This window comes from Urocampus carinirostris, chromosome 1 (assembly GCF_059441175.1).
Source record: "Urocampus carinirostris isolate Australia breed hairy pipefish chromosome 1, RoL_Ucar_1.0, whole genome shotgun sequence".
NCBI classification, from domain to species: Eukaryota; Metazoa; Chordata; class Actinopteri; order Syngnathiformes; family Syngnathidae; genus Urocampus; species Urocampus carinirostris.
In genome coordinates, this window is record NC_142349.1 from 37,404,141 (window position 1) to 37,425,884 (window position 21,744).

General features: G+C 39.7%; 2 protein-coding genes across 4 annotated transcripts in view; one reads left to right on the plus strand and one right to left on the minus strand.

The window, feature by feature from the left end:
* Positions 1-21,744, minus strand: part of dpp6b (dipeptidyl-peptidase 6b) — a 697,001-nt gene that overhangs the window by 414,695 nt on the left and 260,562 nt on the right. The gene's annotated exons all lie outside the window — the stretch shown is intronic.
* Positions 1-21,744, plus strand: part of LOC148374558 (pre-B-cell leukemia transcription factor 1) — a 117,991-nt gene that overhangs the window by 65,539 nt on the left and 30,708 nt on the right. The window lies entirely within an intron of this gene.

Consider the following 21,744-nt stretch of genomic DNA (forward strand, 5'->3'; position numbering starts at 1 on the left):
AAGAATGAGAAAAACAATGGTGCTGTTTGGTCAATTTGAGTGCCTGTGGTTTGTGTGTGTTCCAAAAGTTTTATTTTCGGTTGCACTACACAATACCACGACATTTTTGGGTCAAATATTACACGGTATCACTCTCTTCGTGACTGTTATGTTTCTATATCTCTCTTTGGACATGGCAAACTTGTTTTCTTCAATTCTGGAAAGGAAGAAAATCAATAGGAGGTGTAGAGATTGAGTGACGCATGCAAATTGAATATACATTAACCTGCGATTTATGTCTGAAAAATGGGTCAAACGTGGCCCGAATGTGCCGCGAGCGGACGCACATTTGTCTTATTTGAAAGGGATATTCTGTCATGTGCGACGGCTGCCACGGGCTGTCTGATTAGTCAAGCAGTTTGCAACCTTCTCATAAAGCCTCGTTGTCTTGACTTGTTTTTTTCTATCAAAATCAAAAAAGCAGGCTTTTTTGTGTGGAGGATGATCCAATATGCTTCTCACTGAGATGTCGTCTAGCACATGCACGGTGCTGTTTGCATTAATGCATTAATTCATCAATGATATATGCTCCTACTAGCTGCAGGCTAAAGGACACCCCCCCCAGAAAAAAAAACACGCTCTTCCCACCTTTGTGCCACTCCAACTCTGATTCTTTCACACATTCAACTGCTAAGTGACAGAAGGAGCTCCCTGTGACCTAGTATTCTGCAACAGTGGGCCTATCCCAAAGGCCCTTGATGAATGACTAGACTTTATTCGCGGACAGAGCGGTCTCTTGGACTGCTCGAAACCACTTATTCTGCAGTAAACACACTTGGGCACTTCAGGGTTCATAATGGTGCTTGAAATCCTTGAAAATGCATGAATTTTAATGTTGTGTTTAAGTATAAAGGTGCTGGCCTTGACATTTTTGCCATGTTCCATAACAAGTCTGCTTAAAAATGATGCTGACATGGCTCTCTGGTGGCTTTGCTTTCCCATTGTATTTCTTCTTCCTCCATGATTTACTGAAGCTAGCATTAGTTTGTACGCATTGTCCTATGAAGTGTCAACGTCCCCTAAGAGCGGTGCCCAAGAGGATAGGTGCATGTTACACCTAAAAAGGGCTCTATGAAATGTGTGTAGTGCAATTATATATTTATTATGGGCCATGAGCAGCGTTTCCTGGTGGTAGATTGTAATGGGAAGAACTTCCTAGAACTGAGATTTGTTTTAAAAACAAATATATTCACGTTTTATTTAAGATCTAAAAATCAAATGTCTTGGTAAATGCAAAATACATAATTCACAACAGATTTTTTTCTTTTAATCGTATTGGAGAAATCGGAAAATTGGCTTTGAAAGTCCTTAAAAAGTGCTTGAAAAGTCAACGAACCCTGAAGCATTCGCTGAGCCTGAACATTTGTTCCACTTTGACCCTTTCCAAGCCTAATTTTTTTACCCGTTCAGATTTATTATCAATTTTATTAGAATCAGAATTGAACGTAGTGAACATTGTTTACAAAAAAAAATTACTACACTACATATAAAATAATATAAAAAGAATGTCAGAATGTAAATAGGCAAATACAGTATATGTACAAGGCAGTGCTTGGAGACTTGTGTAAATTGTAAGTCCATCTGACCAACAGTGCAAAAAAAATCATTACTATTTATCAAATTAGTCGATAAATATTTGATTGGTATATACAGTAAGAACTCTGTTATCGCGGTTAATGGGGACCAAAACCACCCGCGATAAGTGAAAATCCGCGAAGTAGTGGCGCATCTTCAAAAAAAAAAGAAATAAACAAATAAATATATATATATATATATATATATATATTTTTTTTTTTTTTTTTTTTTTTTTAATCATTATTTTTTAGACCCAGATAATGGGGAACAAAACCACCCGCAAAAAGTGAAAATCTGAGAAGTTTTAAAAATAAAAAAATTAAAAAAACATTTTTATTTTATTTTATTTTTTTATTTTTATTTTATTTATTTTTTTAGTTATTATTTTTTAGACCCAGTTAATGGGGACCAAAACCACCCGCTAAAAGTGAAAATCTGCGAAGTAGCGACGCCCCTTCAAAAAAAAAAAAAAATTATCCATTACAGACCGCGAAGCTCTGAAGCCGCGAAACTCGAACCGCAAAGTAGCGAGGTCCCACTGTAATGTCACTGTATTGTTTAGTGAAGGGGTAGGCAAACCTATGGAGTTGTGAGCTGCTTTGGGTCATCAAATGTGAAAACCTGCAGACCTCGGTTCTTGTTTTGACGTACTCAGAAAAATTTGTCGGGCCGGATTAAAAAATCTTACGGTCTGGGTCCGTCCCACAGGCCGTATGTTTGGCATACCGGCTTTATTCAAATAAAGCAATTTCTCAGCGCTGTCGAGTAATGTGCTCTAAATCGCAGTATGTTGTCTTCCTTTTTAATCCAAATCCCGCAAGGAAGCGATACCTCCGCGCCCCATAAAGAGCTGAGCGCAGTCTTACAAATGGAGCGCGATCCCTCATATTGTTTTCTTTCCTGAGCTGACAGCGAGGGGCACGCTACTCTCTTGTCCGCCCCCCTCCCCTGGTGGCGAGCGAAGGCAAGGCGGAGGTGGCAGACCTCGCTGGGATTTGTGCAGTTGTGACAGCGTCCAAACAAAGTGCACACGCAGCAGAGCAAAGCAGCTCGGTCCTCTTGGGCCTTGATGGGAGGCTCCATGACAAATGGTACCAACCCTGCCATATGTAGAAACAGATGTATGAGTAAAAAATACCTACAAATATATAGCATATAAATAAATGAACACATAAATGAACCATGTGATACCTAACTATATGAATCAATAGAATTTATTCCTATATTTATTCATTTTTTCATTTATTTTGTCATTTATTTCAGTATTTATTTCGTCAATTATTCTGTATTTTGTCATTTATTTATTTAGGTATTTACCGCACTTAAAGACGCACCTCAAACCCCAAATTGGCCAGAAATGTAAAAGTGCGCCTTATATACAGGGTTCGCACAGGTGTGCTTGAAATAAACGAAAATGCTTGAATTTTAAAGTTTTGTTTTCAAGATTTAAAAAGTGTTTACATTTTGGGTGAAGTGCTTGTAAATGCTTGAAATTGTTGCCATGTTTTCCGGTGGTCTGACTCAATAGACCACATATTAAGTGAAGAAAAATACCTCAAGTCTGCTTAAAAATTACAACAACACGCTTGCTTTGGTGCCTTCGCTTTACCATTGCATTTCTTCTTCCCTCGTGACTGACAGCACCTGGCATTAGTTTGTATGGCGTTGTCATGTATAGCGTCATCGCCCAATACACGTCGCATCCAAGAGGAGAGACCAAAATGCAGAGTACAAGAGAAATTGGAAAATTGGTTTATTTATTTATTTATTTATTTTTACCTTAAAAAAAAAATTTAACAAATATACATTACTATATTACTACTCTACTATAATTGACTACACTATATATTTTACTTGTTTTTATCATTTTTTTATTTTTTGTAAAGTAATTATAATTATTTATGGTATTTTTGTTGAAAACAAAACTATGCAAAAAACCTAATCCAAAATATTGGTTAATTACTGTATTTAAGAAATAATAGTTAAAATTTGTGTTTTTGTCCTCTGAATAGTCAAAGGTTTCGGTACATTTTCAAATGCTAATCAATTTTTGTTCAAAACTTTTGTGGATGGTATTTTGATCATGACCCAGAAGGCCGTGTTCCGACTGTTGTGTCAAAACACACACAAAAACCCAAAACATTAAACCAAATGTGTGATGAAGCACCTGACTGTCAACCGAGTGAGCACAATATGCTGATTCATTTATAAAACAGATTCCCTATTAAGTGCAACATTTATCATTCGGGGGAAAAATGATTGCTGTGTCCCGAAGGCTTTTCCTGGTTATTTCTTTCACCACGAGGATTTTTCAAAAGAAGTGCTCAAAAACCAAACAGTGCTAAAAGTCACAAAAGCTTGTTCTTCAGTGAAAGCGTCTTTTCATAGCAGCACACAACACTGGCAGAATACTTTGCGCCACGTCATGGGATAACAACCGCGTCCCTTATTTGTCACTTTACGGTTTTGCTGAAGAGGTTCGGGACTTTTCCTTTTTTGTGTAACAGTATTTATTTAGTTTATGACAGCTCCGAAATGAGCCGAACCCAAATGGCCGGCATTAAAACGGACACAAATCGATGTTATCTGGCTTTATCTGCAGGGACACTCACTGGAAATAACCGACGCGCACACATAAAGGCTCCATTTGGAACATGTCTATATATAGACGAGGCAATCGGATCATATCAGTTTACCGAGGAGGAATTGGCATGGGGCTAACATCATTATCATGCCATTCAAAGCACTCAGTGACCACTTGTGCCTCATAGAGAGGAGCATTGTCATCATGGAATCTATTGCTCCTGGTGGAAATGAAATGCATCACGAGCTCATGCAAATAATGACTCACGATCGTTTTAAATAGTCGGGCGCGCCGCCCGGTAGGTTGTGGGTCGCAAAGGTTTTAGGACACCAGGCAATTACCTCTTAAGGAAGGGGAAATGGACGAAAACGCAATTTATTTCTTGGTAGAGCAATAATGCTTCCACATTAATTTGTAATACAAAACGGATATACAATTATCCCGTTTTTTACGTTCCAAAAAGGTCCCGTGAAGTAGAAACCTTAATTTATTTATTAAATACTCTATCATACATCGAAACCAAATAACAACCCTAATTTCAGGCTCATGCATTCGTTTAGCAAATATAACTACACAAATTCCTGTTCTGTCTGCTTCATTGATCAACTGTATTGATTGAAGACACGAGCTACTTTTTTTGAGATGAGACTTTCTTGCCATCATTTGGACGTTATGTGAAACCGCATTTAAATTCCCTTAATACAGGGGCATCACGGCGGGGCAGTGGTTAGCGCGGGTGCGTCACAGATCTGAGGTCATGAGATTGAACCTTCCTGTGTGGAGTATGCATGTTCTCCCTGTGCTTGCGTGGGTTTCTTCCGGGCACTCTGGTTTCTTCCCACATTCCAAAAATGTCAGGTGAATTCACCGATCCGAATTGTCCCTAGGTGTGAATGAGCAAGTGAGTTGTCTGTCTCTGTCTGCCCTGCGACTGGCTGGCAACCAGTTCAGGGGGTCCACTGCCCTAAGATAGCTGGAATGGGCTCCAGCGCCCCGCGACCCTACTAAGGATAAGTGGTGCAGATAATGGAGTGTCTGTAGCCACAAAAAATTAAAAGCCTTATAGAAGTCTCTCCGCCCTGCTTTATTCCTGGACCCTGGCTATTTCAGCTGAAAATGAAAATCTCCATTCTGATCCCTGCATTAAGCTGTTTTACATACATGTAGCCCTCAGACCGCAACGTCACTGACGCACATGCAGACCGACGCGGGCAGAGAAGGTGTGGGGCAAGTTTCGCCATTCAGAATGCAGAACACAATGCGCAAAGAAAATATGTGAGGTAACAAAAAAACGCGATAAATACATCCACGATAAGTAAACCGGGATTAATGTATAGGGTGATGAATTAATTGCAATGTTCATTTCAAACCCTTTGGATATCTCAAAGCATCCAAATTCAAAGAATCTCTTGCAGTTTGTAGCAGTTTATAGCAAATGACTAAAATATGTGTTTTCTTTAAAAACTATGAATATAGAAAAAAATGCATTTTTGTAATGAAAATGTTATTTTTCGAAATATGTTGATTGTGCACAAATAAAACAGTTATATTCATACCAGATCTGTCCAGTAAAGTTATTAATCATCAATACATTGTTGTGTGCAGTTTTTCAGTCATACCATTGTCTAAGAACAACTTTCAATCTAAAAATGGCACTCTCAAATTCGACAAGAAGAAAATGTCCAAATATTGTCTTTTCAAAATTTTGGCAGCTCTGGATACTTTTTTGACACAAAATAGAATGAACTATCAACATTTCTACCTCTCAACTAAATACTCAATCATAAACCAATACTTTTTGGTCTTGAATGATAATTCTTTATGTTGAATTCAAACCAAAACTTTTATCTTACTGATGTCAGAACCTAAGTTCGTAGGTCACAAGTCCAATTTTAAAATATCTTTGAAGCGTTTAGCATGTTTATATCTGAACGCTAAGTTCAACTACATACTGTTTTGGTGGCGTTGTCTCAAACAGCCTACGAAGAGATATATTCTTGCTACCGTAAATACTCTCATATAAGCCCAATTTACAACTACAGAATACTAAAATAAGGGGATTAGCTTATACAGAATGTGCGTATTTGGAAATACTGTATGTTACCAGTACAGGACTACCATTGTTATACTTAACAACTGAAAAGGCACTGGGTTTTAACTCGTTATCTTTAGTCACAGTAGCGAATAAAAAATGTTAATTTCATTTTGAGTTTCACATGTTACAATGACAACAAATGTGTCACTTAGATTTATACATTGTCTTAACAGGTCCAGTTAAGCTTAGGTGTCAGAGCACTGGACCCTGAGCGTTATAGATGACTTGCAATAAGGATTTTATCTCATTATCACACTCTTTTTATTTTTTTAGTCAAGGTACCAGAGAGAAATATTCATTTCATTGTGCGTTACACATGTTACAATGACAATAAATGTAAGTGAGAAATTCAAAATCTACTGCCTTTTTGCGAGTCATCTAGACCACTGGGAATGCAGTGCTAAGCTGAACTGAAGCTGAAGTGACCAATTTTACTGTTAAGGTTTGGGGACTCCTGCGCTACACATTGCTGCGTGTGATAAAACCAAACTTTTATGGATTTAATCATGAAAGATTACAACTCGAGACGTTTTCTGCAACTTGCCGTTCCGTCATTCATTCGCTGCCCTGTTGTTTCCACTTTGGTGGGTTCCAGCTTGAGAGCCAACCAGTACCGCTACCAGGCCTCCTGACTCCCGTCGGCTGACGTGTGTTGCATCTTGTAAAGTGAAGCCGGGCAAAGCCGAGCAGAACTGGGAGCCATGTCGTCTCGCGGCGGCCATATGGCGCCCGTCCTTGCGCACTTCCTCAAGGGGATCTTTCTCCCTCGCATGCTCGAAAGGGAACCTGGGGCTCCATGCTCCCCCTACCCAACACCCTTCGGTTGAGCAGGCCCGAGCACCAAGTCACCCAGGTGGTGACCCGGGCCCCCTGAGCATGGCGGAGCAAGAGCTTCCGTGGCTCCGCCCTCATGTTGTCAGAAAGCGCTCCCGCCCTACTCGGTGCCATGCCTCCAGATGTGGCTTAATTTACTGCGACTCTGCTAATTGCTGTAATTAAGGATTAATTACTGTTAATTACCTTCGCATAAACTCATCACGAGTCAAAGAGCGAAGCCTTATGAAATGTGCCATGCTCAGGGACACACACGGAGTGGGCGCCAGGCGACTCTTGATGGCGTGCCGCTTGTTCGGCGTTCATCCCGGGTACCGGGGGACGCTTGTAGGGCAGCACCGACACCCTCGCCTCGCCATCTGTCAGCCAACGATCCGTTTCAGCGTCAAATGACGTTTGATTAGACGTTATTTATTGGCAGGCACAAACTGCGTACAATAAAGTAATACCTTGTTTTTCGCGGGGGTTTTGTTCAAAAAGGTTCCGCAATAATCAAAACCGGCAAAGTGAAAACCTTTAATTAGGTATTTATAAAATACTTTATTATATATCATACATAAGAAAGAACAAACCGAATTTACAGACTCAAGTATTTGTTAAACAAATAAACGTACTGTACTTGATATTTATTTTTATTTTTTTTAAAAAAAATTCTGTCCTGTCAAGTTTTAATTTTAAAAACAGTATTGCTGCTTTGTGCTGTATTAAGGACAGAATGTTAAGATCTTGGGATGATTAGGAGTGGGAGTAGCCAAGGAGTTAGAACGCTCGTCTCAGGTTCGGGTTGAATGCCGAAGTGTCCTTTGGCAAGACACTGAATAAGTAGGTAGTTGCCTTGCATGGCTGACGCCGCTATCGATGTGTGAGTGTGTGTGTGTGAATGGGTAAGTGTCAAGTCAGTGTAATGCTCTTTGGTTACCTGTAAAGCGTTATACAAATGCGAATCATTTACCATCTGGTTCAACACCTTCCTCCAACCAATTCGGTTTGAAATTGGACGCAGGTGTGTCCGAGACCTCCAACTTTGTTGGCGATAGAAAGCATGTTCCTCTGTCTTTTGTCGGCCCAGAGCATTTTATTGACATAATGACCTTTTGAGAAACTTGAAGTTGTAAAATATTTGCGCCGAAGTGTTTTACGTACGTGTACAAGTCAGAACGCAACGTCACTGACGCGCTGGCAGACACTAGCGGGAAAGGGGCGGGCGACTTTAACATTTTGGACAGCACTTGTCGTTGTGTCGATTTAATTTCCACTGTTATTATATCAGCTTTGGTTTTGGTTTCCCTTTTATAGTGTGGACATTCTGTTAGTTGTTTTTTCTAGTTTGTTTTTGATTTGATTTTTTGTTCCTTACTTTACCACTTCCATACAATTTTTTTTGGGGGGGGGAGTGTTCATTGTTTGGACATTGTGATAGTTGTCTAGTTCCCACTTCTTTGTTTTTTACTTTGTTCCTTGCATTTCTGGTTTTGACATTGTCAGGTTTGATTTTGTTTGGACATGTCATTTGTTTTGTTACCCCTTTGTTCCTGGTTTTGCTAATAAATCCCTTCCTTATTTCCCCTGCCTCAGTTCCTGCTTCCCCTCTCTTGGGTCCATTGCCCAAAAAACCCACGGTCTACTTAACATGATACTTTGTTGGCATCACGTGGACATTATGGAAAACTGTATTTACTTTCCAGTCAGCTTGTATAAGCCTTATAGAAAAGAAACACATACTGTATCCCTCTATATCCATTGGAAAACGTTAAGAACGTCTCCTGTTTGCCCTTTTACATTATCATTATTTACATTATTTTCCATCATCACGCATGTGGCTCCAATGCAAGGTTAACTCGCTGAGAAGTACAATTTTGTTGGCAATAGAGAGCCTGTTCCTATGTCATTATGCCCCAGTTGCCGGCGCTTTTGTCGGCCCAGAGCCTTCTATTGATATGATGGCTTTTAGAGAAACTTAAGTTATGAAAAAGATTTGCGCCATGCTGTTTTATGTATGTGTAGAACTCAGACCGCAACGTCACTGACACGCTTGCAGACACGAGCAGAAAAGGGGCAAGGCGACTGTTAAGGCAATCAGATTGCAGAAGATAAAACCCGTGAAAAAGCAAAACCACAATAGGTAAACCGCAATTCAGCAAGGGAGTACTGTAAATATATCAGGCTTGTTTTCTTTGTTGAGGTAATTGTGTTACAATAAAGCAGCACTAGCAAAGTTTTGAAGAGAGAAGTGATAAACTTTTATAAAAAGTTAAGTTTGTACTTGTCTACAATGAATGCTTTCGTTCCATTTTTTTCTCTCCGCCTCACGTCAAGCTGACATGATTCCGTCACACATTTCTTTATGTGATCATCACCAAAATGCATTGAGACAATTTCCCCTGGCAGGGTTCTGGTAGACGGCCAATCAGAAGCGAGTGGGATTTTTTTTTTTATTCAACTGTTAATCTTACCTAGAGTCAAAAAAAAAGTTTTACATTATATATTTAATCGGCTTCCTACTTTTAGATTTTTCTGAAAACCATCCAAAGTTTTGTGTGTGTGGTTTATAAATGAAAGATTAATCTATCTTTTTTGTTTTTGGTGCATATGTTCACATCACCATTATTATTTAATGAAGCTCGTTCTTGGTTCCGAGCACACGTTTCTAAAATTTTTGTTTTGTCTCAGTCTCCCAAAGGTCTCGACCTTCTTTTTAACACAGCCTGGTCAGGCTCAGGATTTAGCAGTGGGCCTGATCAAAACCAGTATAATTTTTTTTTAAACACAAAAAATGTTTAGGTAGTGGTAGATTAAGTGCATTTTGCCTCACACTCACAAAATAATATTAAAAACATCAGCCTAAATGCTAATGACGTGACGCAAATTCAGCAGCAGCCTTTATTTTAAAACATCTTAAAAAATTGAGTCCTAATGTTTGCAGGAATTCCTATAAATCCATCAAAGTGCTGACTGTATTATCCTTTGGCACCAATTTAAATTTGATTAGTTTCAATTTTTGCCCTTTTGGTTCAATCATCTTACTGCCTTTCCGAGTTGCTAACAGTATTTACAAAGCCTTTGCCTTTTGGTTTCAGACCATATGGTGACCATACGTTTATTTTTATTTTTGCTTAAATGACTGTAACATTTTAAATGAGTTTGTTCAATTTCTTATCATGTCTAGTCCAAGCCAGTATTTACTTAGATAATTAGTAGTCAGATCATTGCTATATTTTTTTCCTTACGTCAACTGGTTCTTGGAAGACTAATTAAGGCCATTTTTAAGTTTCTAGTTTAATAAACACTAAGAAATAAATAGAGAAGGCATTAATGTATATAAGGGGAAAAGGAGAGGACTGAACAACAACAACCTGTGAGCAAAAAATAACGAGCAACTCTGCGCAATGATATTAGAAAAAATAGCGAAAAACCCTGGCATCCTCTGCAAACATATTTGCAGGTGTCCAAAAGTAAAACCTGAAAAAATATTTTCCATACCATTCGCCACTCTTTATAAAAAAATATAACATACCTGTCAACCTTAACCAAGTGGTCCTTTTACTTCTGACTGTAATTTCCGTTGGTAAGCAATAATAAACCTTACAAACACAACACATCAACTATTTACTCTCCCCAAAGACTATGTAGAATAACGCGACAGTATAAGTAATGTACAATGACGATATAATTTGCTATTCGTGACCGAGACGATCTGAGCCGAAATGGGCAACAAAAGATCAGTCTAACAAAATCATTTTGTATTTTTCATTTATTCAAAAAACCAAAATGAGAAACATTTAAAGATTTGCTTAACAGCCATGGTCTTTTTTGTTGTGTCTGGTCTTGGATAAATGTAAGTGGGATTTGGTCTTCAGCGCATTACTTCTCATTAATTATAAATTCAATGCCTTTGTGGAGAAATTTTCCCAGTCGGTGCAGTATGTTGGTGTGTCTGGTCCATAGGCAAGTTACTGTCTGCACCAGCTCGTGATTTCTCATATGTGGCTTCTAGCGGGGCCCTAAGGAGTTCATTCAGTAGAGACTCCAAGATCTTTTTATCAAAACACCATAAGAAAGGAGGACAGCCAGAGGGTAATATATATATATATATATATATATATATATATATATATATATATATATATATCTTATATCTTATATCTTACACTTTGTAACAATGAAGTATTTTAATCAATTTTGGGAGGGTAAATTCTAGTGCAGGCTATGGTGGCAAGACCGTATTTTTCCTCTAGCGCTTGCTTCCTCATTATCAGGCCCAGCCCTCGGGCCTGGAACTGGCCTGCTTAGGCCCGGGATGATGACGATAATTACCGTTATTAGGAGTAGCTGCAGGGGGAGCTTGTTCTGAAAAACACCAAGCTGAGTTCCTGCTTCGCTCGCAGACGCATGAGAAAGTACCCATCATCTGCGAGGAGGAGAGAATGTAGTGAAGGGGGTAGGGGGGGTAAGGATAGAAAAAAAAAGAGGGAATGAGGGGAGCGGCCACCAAATCCGCCTAATGTGACGCCTGTCAGCTCGTCTCCCACCAGCTGTCACCTCCCAAATGCACAGGGGTTCATTTTTTTAATTGACACCTCGCTTTCCTATTCCATTTCTATTTTTCGCCTTTCATTCTCCCTCCTTCGCTCTCTCCCCTTCCTCGCCCTGCGCCATTACCGTCTCTTCACCCCCCCCACCCCTGCTCCTCGTCCCTAAAGCATTTCTTTGCCGTTTTTCCTCGTCCTTGGTATCCCCTTATGCTCCCCCCTCTTTACCGCGCCGCCCGTGTCAGATACAACACCGCCTTTCTGCGCATGATACTCGAGATGGCTGATAAAACATAAAGCTGTTTTAGAGCGACTTTATGACTGTGCCCTTGTGTACTGAGCCTGTACCATTTTCCATTACCTGGTGATGGAGGGAACATTTTGGGCCACGAGACACTCCCAGGAGTCCATTGACACATACCACAAATCTACATCCTGCCTTCTACTTTGTCCCATTTCCAAGGCATTGCACGCCATCTTTTGTGGTGGTTGATTTCATTGGCAGCGACGGCGACTATTTTGATTATGGCTTTATTTAAGTGGTAATTAAAGCAAATATAAAGTAATGAACAAGAGATTCGACCAAGATATGTACGGATATATTTTGTGTAATTTTGAAGTGTACAAAGATACCTATTTTTATGAGCACCTCTGAACACAAGTATTTCAGTATACAGGTTTTATTTGCTGCAAAAACCTTGCTCCCTATACCAAGAAAAATCCAGTTGACGTGCAGTCCCGGAGGCTACCGCTAGAGACCGCTCAGAGCTCCTGTACGCATCAGCTCATCTAGTTTGTACAGGCAAACTACTTTTGACAAAGATAAAACATTGTACTGTAATATTTTATCTTTGTTTATTTAAAGTTACACTTACTTTAATCTTAAATGTAAAATACGTGTTTTTGTATCACCAACAGTCTCTTGACCTTATGCCTGTCAACCGCCGCCAATGGCTCCCCTTATTAATTATTGCAAGTCCTCCTAATTAAACGATAATACACCTAACAAACAAAACAAAAATATGATATTCATTTATTTATTTATTTTACCTAAACACTGCCAGATTTAATATTTTGTCTCTTCGAAACAATCAAAATATGTCTCTCCGGCATATTCAATTCTTGTTCTTTCCAGTAAACCCCAATGGTAAACATTGTCATGGTAATACAATTTCAGAGTGTCAATCAAAACTCATATGACGATCTCTGTTAAAACAAAAAATGTTTGTAGGCGATCTCTTTGGATTTTACGTGTGAAGTTGCGGCGGGTTTTTGAACAAAACATCCCGCAGACAATCAAGCGCGTGAATTCCGACATCGCTATACTGTCAGTCGCGATAATAGGCCGGCTTATCTGTGTGTAGTTCGGTCCCCTCGTGGGTCACTTTGAGGGATGACGCGCTTGTAGCAAATGCAGATGAGCGGATGCTGAACTCCCCCTGTGGAGCACGGAGGCGAAGACTTGTATTAGTGATACTTGTCATGTCTGCTGTAAATCACACACTGCCTCCCCCTCTCCCCCTTCCTTCTCCAGGTTCCTAGGTTGTTGTTTTGTCTCCGAATGCTGCGTGGCAGGGATGAATGGTGGTGATGTTACATTATCATGTGGCTGTCGCTTTCACTCCTGCTGACTGTTCCGTGACAGGCCCACATACACGCGTACGCACAAGCAAGAGCGGCTGTGTCAGGAGCTGGCCTGATTTATTAAGCGCTGAAACCTTAGATGACGCGTGCCCACACAATCAATAGAAAGCGCAGTCGCCGCAGGGTCACGTGAGCGGAGCGTGGAAAAGAAAGAAAGTAGGTTGGATTTGGCGACTGATGCGAAATGGATCCGGTCCACAGACGACCCTTCGCTGCTCGGTGTAAACCGAGAGTCCATCATGGGTTTTGTCCTGTCTTTTTGAACAATGAACTAGGAACATGCTAAAGCAGGGAATGGCATGGTTCCTTCAGGTGCTTGCACTCCTTGAAAATGGTTGCATTTTAATGTTGTGTTTTAAAGGATCGAAAAGTGCTTGATATTTAGGTCAGGTGCTTGCAAATGCTTGAAATTGTTGCTATGTTCCTCAATAAGTCTGCTTAAAATGACCCCGACACTGCTCTCTGGTGGCTTCGCTTTGCCATTGCATTTCATCTCCGCTTGTGATTAACGACAGCTGTTAGTACAGCATTGTCCTACGAAGCGCCCAACAGGACAGGTGTATGCTACACCTATACAGGGCATGATGCAAGGATTACGTTTCAATTATTGACACTTATTATGGGCCATGCCAAAAATTAAACATTTCCCAGTGGCACATTGTAATGGGAAGAACGTCCTGTAGCGGGGAGAAATTCATCTCTAAAACAAATAAACTTTCAATTTACTCAATATCTAAAATCCATATGATAAGTGCACACGCAGGATTTAAAAATCGCATATGTAAATCGCAGATATATTGGCTCTGCAAAATATATGATTCACACACGATGTTTTCTTTTAACAGTACTGGAGAAATTGAAAAATTGCTTTTGAGAGTGCTTGAATTTGGCCGTGAAAAAGGTTGTCAAACCCTGATGTAGAGCAGGGCTCAGGAAACTTTTTGACTCAAAGAGCCATGAAAGCTTTGTAATAATATCACCAAACACTGCAAATCAGAAGGATACAAGTTCTTGCAAAGATCCGCGCACTCCTACCACTCTCCAAATTAAATCCCTCTGGGTGCTTGGCTGGTGTTTTTAGGTGTTTACAGTTTGTTCTGTTGGCTTTCATCATAAAGTGTTTCAACAGTGAACATGAATTGTTTAATAAAATTCTATATTAAGGATTCCTTCAAGACGTAGAGCCAAAACGGGGTATGTTGGTGGACTCCGTGAGTGTACCATAGTTAACTACCATAGTTAAGACTTTGCCCCATATATTTTGGACCAGACGAATGCTTAGTCGTGTTTCTTTGCCTTCTATTACTCTTATTTTATCTCCGAGCCAGATGTAGTCATGAAAAGATCCACATCTGGCTTACGATCCATAAGATATTCATTCCTGAGCTAGGGAGTGGCTTTGGACCAATGAAAAACAGGGACACTGTTTAATACATGACCCATAGATGTCACTGTATTGTGTAGTGAAACCGAATCAATATGCATTTCCTTGTCCGGGAGACCCCAAAAAATGAGAAAGAGAAAACAAATGAGGGGTGTGAAACATACGGCCAACCAATTTAATTTTGCCACTGTTGAAAGGAGAACAAGAGAAAAATGAGCTGCCTCACATCAAACAATGACCTGCAGTTTTAAATGTGTTTTAAAAACGTGTTTTCAAGGAATGAAAAGTGCTTCAATTGTGGGTGAAGTGCTTTTAAATGCCTGAAATTGTTACCATGTTTCTCAACAAGTCTGGTTATTAATGATGCCGACACTGCTCTCTGGGGCTTCCGTTACCATTCCATTTTTTTCTTATCAGGTGAATAACTACAGCTGGCATAATTTTGTATAGTATTGTCCTATAAATTGTTATCGTCCCCTATAGGTCATGCCCAAAAGGACAGGTGCATCGTACACCTAAATAGGGCATTATAAGATGTATATGCAAGTACAACTTACTGATCATGGACATTTATTATGGACTGTCCAAAAGATTAAGGTAATATTTCCCAGTGGTAATTTGCAAGGGGAGACATGTACTTCAACTAAAAATGTAAGATGAATATGAATGTGATTTTTACCCAACACTTATATGGGATTTGTGTCAAAAACAAACATTTGTGATTTACTCAAGATATAAAAATGTCACATCTTGATAAATGCACACGCAAGATTAAAAATCGCATATGTATATCGCAGATATATTTGTGGCTCTGCAAAATACATCATTCACACCTTATTTTTTATTTTAATGTTACTGGTTAAATTGAAAAATCATCTTTAAAAGTCCTTCAAAAGTGCTTGAATTTGGCCCTTAAAAAGATGTATGAACCCTGCATATCCACCTGAATCATAATTTATTTGTGGGTGTCCAAAAGATCCCCAACCCGCTGAGGCACAGCTGAGGCACATTTTTTTGGCCCATGAGTTAAAATTAGTTCCCTGAAATAGATTTTCTCCTGTTTTAAATGCTAGAAGTGTGCCACAGTGCTTTGACCACTGGTGGTAGAAAAGCCCCATTGGTCTCCTGTCCCAAATGGGTTAATTGGGACGTTGGTATTGTTAATTAAAGACAGTCAGATTTCAAAGGCGCTTGCTGAGGTTGTCAGACCATGTGCGTTTTTTGCATTGTGTTTGTGTTTTTGTGTGTGTGTGTGTGCATCTCGTACCTTGATGCTTCCCTGTGTGGGTGGCTTAATCGGCCTGTTTATTTACGCTCCCGTTGTCTGCACACAGCAGGCAATGCGGCGGTGGATGGCAGCCAGCCCTGAAAGGAGTAAAGCAGCAGAAATTAGTTTTGTCAATAAGCAAAACAAAGGCTTATTCTTGGAATTCCATTCATTGTGTTCCGCATACGGCTGGAGGACTGTTTATGACACTTATTCATTTTTAATGTGTTGTCTTTTTGGAGGGTGGAAGTACTGCCCCACATTTGCAGGAAAGGAAAGGGAAGAGGGGGGATTAAAAAAGAGCACAGAGAAGACGAGGAGGGGAGAGCGGGAGGAAGAGGGGAACGCGTCCTCTTATTGTTCAATTAAGTCTGTCGGTAATGATCAAGATGAGATGATGGCCATCTTGGCTTTTTCGAGATGCTAATCGGCGGCGGTCCCTGAAATAAAAGCAGTGCGGTGCCGCGCCATCAAAGGCACTGTTATGCAAGTGGGCGGTTGTGATGTATTGTAATAGGGCCACTTGTGCTTGTGTCAGGTGATTATGTTAATGCAAGGCCGGCGGTTGCAGAGTTCACAAAGCGCACTCTGACTGGCATTAAGGCCGTATCGATTCCTTCGCTATTAGCCAACAAGAATAAATAAAAGCTGATGGCCGTGGCGGGGGTAATTATACGCGACGCTGTGGATTGTTTGATTCCCCTTATTAATTGCATTTATTTAATCCATTTCATGCTTTTAGCCGTGCACTCGGGGAGTCAGAACGGCAGAGAATTAATAAATCACTCTCAGGCTCATTAGATTCCCCCCTTGAGTCGGAGCTATTTTGTAAGCAACCAATTGGCGAGCATTTCCTGCCGCTGTTGTGATGCACTTGGAAAAGAAAAATGTCCGCCGACGCTCATGAATACTACAGTATGCGTGCACACTGCTGACCCAAAACTGCTGGAGTAGCAGTACTAGTATGAATGGAGCGAGAGAAGATGTTTATGTTGAGTTGCGTTTTTTGATTTGCAATTTACAAAAACATACCCCACTGTTTTGTGTACGGGTGCACCAATTGCAATATAAAAGAACACAATTTTTCTTTCAGAATTCCAAGAAGAGACAATCCTTTTCAAAAGCGCTGTAGGAGCTGTATGTGGCTGCAAGCCATTCAAATATTGACTGGCCCAGGGACATAATTTGGAACATCTGTGTTTGCAAATTTCATTTCTTATCGGGTAGGTAATCATGGCGATATAGCTTAGATTTACTTGAATGCCGAATGACTTAGTATCTAATTGAAATTGCGATGTGAAGTCGTGCAATTGTGTAATCGCAAAACACTGCGGTTTTTTTTTTTTCAAGGATTTATAGTTCCATGTTTGTGAGTGATGGGGTGTTTGCCAATTGTCACAGTTTGGGTTTTAACAGCACTAGTCAAAAAAGGCAAGGCAGAGTTTGATAGCAATACACTATGCCACACATCCACATGTGAGGCTAGTATGAGCAGTCATAACAAAGCTCCCCATAAGAGGGTGCTGTTTTCTTTAGGTCAAAGCATGTCAGTAGGATTAAGCACTCACAATAACAAAACTAGCTCGGAAAATGCACTTTTCTTTTAAAATCGCAATAGGCTACTGGTCTGGCAGATCGCAATTAGTTTTTTTTTCCCAAATTGTCAAATCACATTTATGCAGCCCTAGTCCAAGCCAAGGAAAGTCAATTATTCTGAACTGTTACCAAGCTACTGTAAATATAAACCTTTCATTTGAGCCACTATTTAATGAAAATAAATAATAAAATGTATAAAGTAAACAGAAAAATAATAATAATAACAATAACACAAGGGGCAGCCTTTTAAGCATATTGTATATTATTTGCACATTGGGAATGTTGATCATATACTATTTGATTCAGGCAACATGATAAATAGAAATTGGTTCTGGGAATTATTTATTTTTTTAGATTTGACAGGTTGGTGAGCCCGAGATTTAATTATAAACACATGTGCCTTGGTAATGTTTAGGGATATTGTGTGCTCGAGGAATTTTCAAAAACTCTGTCTTACTTATATTTCATGTTGATGATGTCTGTGTATTTTCTGTACAACCCTTTGAGACTTCATGCGATTAAGGGCTATACAAATAAACATGACCTGACTATTTGTGTCCATTTAAGTTGCTGTCAGTTATTTAGCCTACTTTATATTGAGAAGCATTTTATATGAGGCAAAATAGTCACACACAAAAACTCCACTGAACGTTCTTGTTGTTGACTCTGATCACTAAAACAAATGTTGCCATATTGCACATAGTAAGTGCCTATTTGAGATCCACAATCTTTTTCTGTGAATCGGCTGATATAAACATACATGAATTCCGTTGTCTGCCTCAACAATGCACGCACAGCCTGGCTGGCTACGTCAAACTTATAAACAAATATGAAAAAGGAGTCTATAGACTTGGTGTGCACAGACAGACTTGGTGTGCCCCCCCCCTTTGCCCCCTCCTATGTGAACTTCTGACCTTTTCCAGCCGTCTGATGGCCATTGACATTTGCTTCTTGGGTCGAGGTTGCTCACGTGTTGTAGCTGATGCGAATGGATGATGATATCGCTTGAGGAGAAAAAGAAGGGAAAGGCGGGGAGGAGGGGAGCAGACGAGCTCTCCATCTGGACCCCCCACTCGCCGCAAAGGTCACGGGGCGACTCCGGCTTACATCGTCATTCCAAAAGAGCCGCCGCTGTGAACGGCCGCGGCGGGAGAACAATGCGATTTACCCTGGCCGGCTTTTTCAGGATGCGGCACCCATGATCACATTGAGAGGCGACGCCGGTTTTTGTCTTTGTCCTTGAAGACGAGCGGATGTAGCGGACGAGCTGCACCTGGTCGCCTTTTTTTGTTTTCGGCACCTCGGCGGGAAGGCAGCATGCACCGCTCCTTTCATGAGGGTGCCTTCTGGTGGCCGAAAGGGGCAGGACAGCGACTCGCACCAGTAGGCACTGGTTTGGACTATGCAGTCACGTGACAACAACCTACATTCACCAGAGAATTCTGATGATGTTATTATTATCATTATAATTTATTGAGTGAGTCATTGAGCAATATTAAAATTGCATTGCCATGTGCACAGTATTTATGATCGAATCATCCTCTGAAACTCCAGCATCCTTCTATCCATCTGTACATTTTTCCATCTTCTCAACAGCTTAAATGGACACGAGTAATATTTGAACATTCGAAATTCCTGTATTGTGTAGAGCAGGGGTGTCAAATTTAATTTAGCTTGGAGGCCACATGATAGAAAAACATTTTCACAAAGGCCAGACTAGTAAATGAATGACGTAAAAAAAGCCACAGCTGGAGGGCTGGGGGTCTTTTTGGAGCCTCACACTTAAATTGTGATTCAGGGATGTAAGATTTGATTGTAAAACGATTGTTTTCTCAATATTTTATTATTTCCCTAAAATCTTATTTCAGGTCGTGTTTATCGACTGTTCATGTGTAAAATAAGAAAAAAGAATTGTAGCAGCAAGATGGCAGAATATCCTGTCAGCTCCTTCTAGGTGAGCTTCATGTAATGTAACATAATTACAAGTTTCTCAACCTAAGAGAATTCTTGAAAATGTTTGTGTGACATACTCGTACTTTTGCTCATTATTCAGATTAAAGTATTTTGGAATAAACTATTTTTTACCACTAAGAGGCGCTAGACAACACACAATGTCCTGCCAATTTTGAATATATGTTTTCTTTTTTCTTTAAATGTTTAAAAAAATGTAGGTATTGAAGTATTATTCTAAAAATATATTGGATTAGCGTGCTTTTCATATGTTTTCAATGTAATTGTCTTTTACTGTATACTAAATATATATATATATATATATATATATATATAATTTTGTACATTAATAATTTCGTGAGCAACCTCGACCCTTGAATCTTGCGCAGAAAAAAAAACTAGAACATAGAAAAAATAAATTGAGTTATTATTTTATTTATTTTTCTAGAATAATTACTTATTTTTCTAGAACAAATTTAGCAAAGCTTGAAAAATGCAGCAAAACAATCAACCAAAAAATAATATTACATCCTCAGCTCCGGTGTTTACAAATGACAAGAGGAAAAGAGAACAATAAGATTTAAAAAATTTCTAAATAAATAGGATTTAATATTTACAAGGTAGTCCTTGAAGAATTTTTTCTTTTAATGGTCCTGGAGAAGTTGAAAAATAGGCCTTGAAAGTCCTCAAAACAGACCTGGGCACTCTGATCCTCCAAGGCCGTGTGTCTTGCATGATTTTGCAGTTTTCTCTTCTCTAACTCAGCTAACACAAGTTATGAGCGTGTTAGTAAGCTGCCGGAGCTTGTAATCACCTGAATTGGAGCAAAGAAACCTAAAGAACCACACAGGACATGTGTCCCTCGAGGACTGGAGTGCCCTGGTCTGCCTTAAAAAGATCTTGAATCTGCCAATGAAAATCTTGTACAAACCCTTTAGTATTTATACATTGTGCAAAATACAACCCATTCATCCTTTTTAATCCTGATTTATTTTGCCTAAATAACATATTTGGGCATACTCAAGGAAATGTCCACTGGTTCTTCTTGTACAACCATACAATAAATTGTCATCGTTCAGCTGCAAGCCCAGCGGCTTGTGAGCTCACATTGCTGGCCACGCAACACGCGCCCTTCGTCACGTTCAGATTTGGCTCCCCTCATAACGCCTACCTAGTGTTAGCTGAGTACTGCAGGCATCTGGCGACAGGTTCAAGCGCGTTCTCACCTCGGCCAGAGTGTGAGCAGCCGTCAGGCCGAGGGACGTCTTTGTACGTTGGACAGCGTGCGGCGGGATGGCCTTTAAAATGTGCTCACAAGTCTTTCCTGAGCCCATAAACGCTTATTAGGATCATCAATTTAGATTGTTTGTTGGTTTTATGATTCGGTCATCAAGATGGTTGAATTTAAAACTTAAGCTTTGGCCTCTTTAAAATATATATACATAACTGGAGCAGCGTGGGTTTGCATTAATATAGCAGCATAATGTTTGATTAGTGTTGTGCCTTTTTAAAGAACCCCTGACAAGCCAATAAAGTCTTCAGCCAGAAACTAAACATAGTGGGGGATTAAAGAGCGCAATAAAAGATGAACTTGTGTACAGTAATCTCTTGCTGTATAGCGGCTTACTTATTGCGGTTTTGCTACTACACAGATTTTCATCGAGCGTTGTGTTCTGCTTTCTGATTATTGTTGCTCCTTTTCTGCCTCTGTGTGGCTTTGCGTCAATGTTGTTGCGGTCTGAGTTGTAAACAAACAGGTTGATAAACCCACATTATGTTTTTCTCTGAAGCATCACGTCAACAAAAACGCTTTGGTCCGGGGCCAAAACGTAGTTGGACTTCTCAACGGGCTAAACTTGCTCCGGAGCTGCCTACGGCTCTTCGGTGCTCCCTCGTAGCTCCCTGGTGCTTTTTCACAAATATTTGTTAATGGAAAAATATATTGTTTCTGTAGAAAGAAAATAGGACACTTTTTTAACATTTTCTAATAATATAGATACGGTTTGTGTTCCCTTCCTTATAACACTTATAATAAAGTTTTTAAATATTTGCTTCTCCAGACAATTTTTCTGTGTTTTTTGGGGGAGGGTTGAATTTATTTTAAATCTTTCAAAATTTTTAATTTCCAGCCACTGCCTTTGTATAGTGTAAATGTTCTTTTCCATAACGTCCACAAGTAGGTGACAAAGAATCATCTGAAGTGGATCGAGTCCTTCAGCAATACAGTCAAGCATAAGTATTAATTTG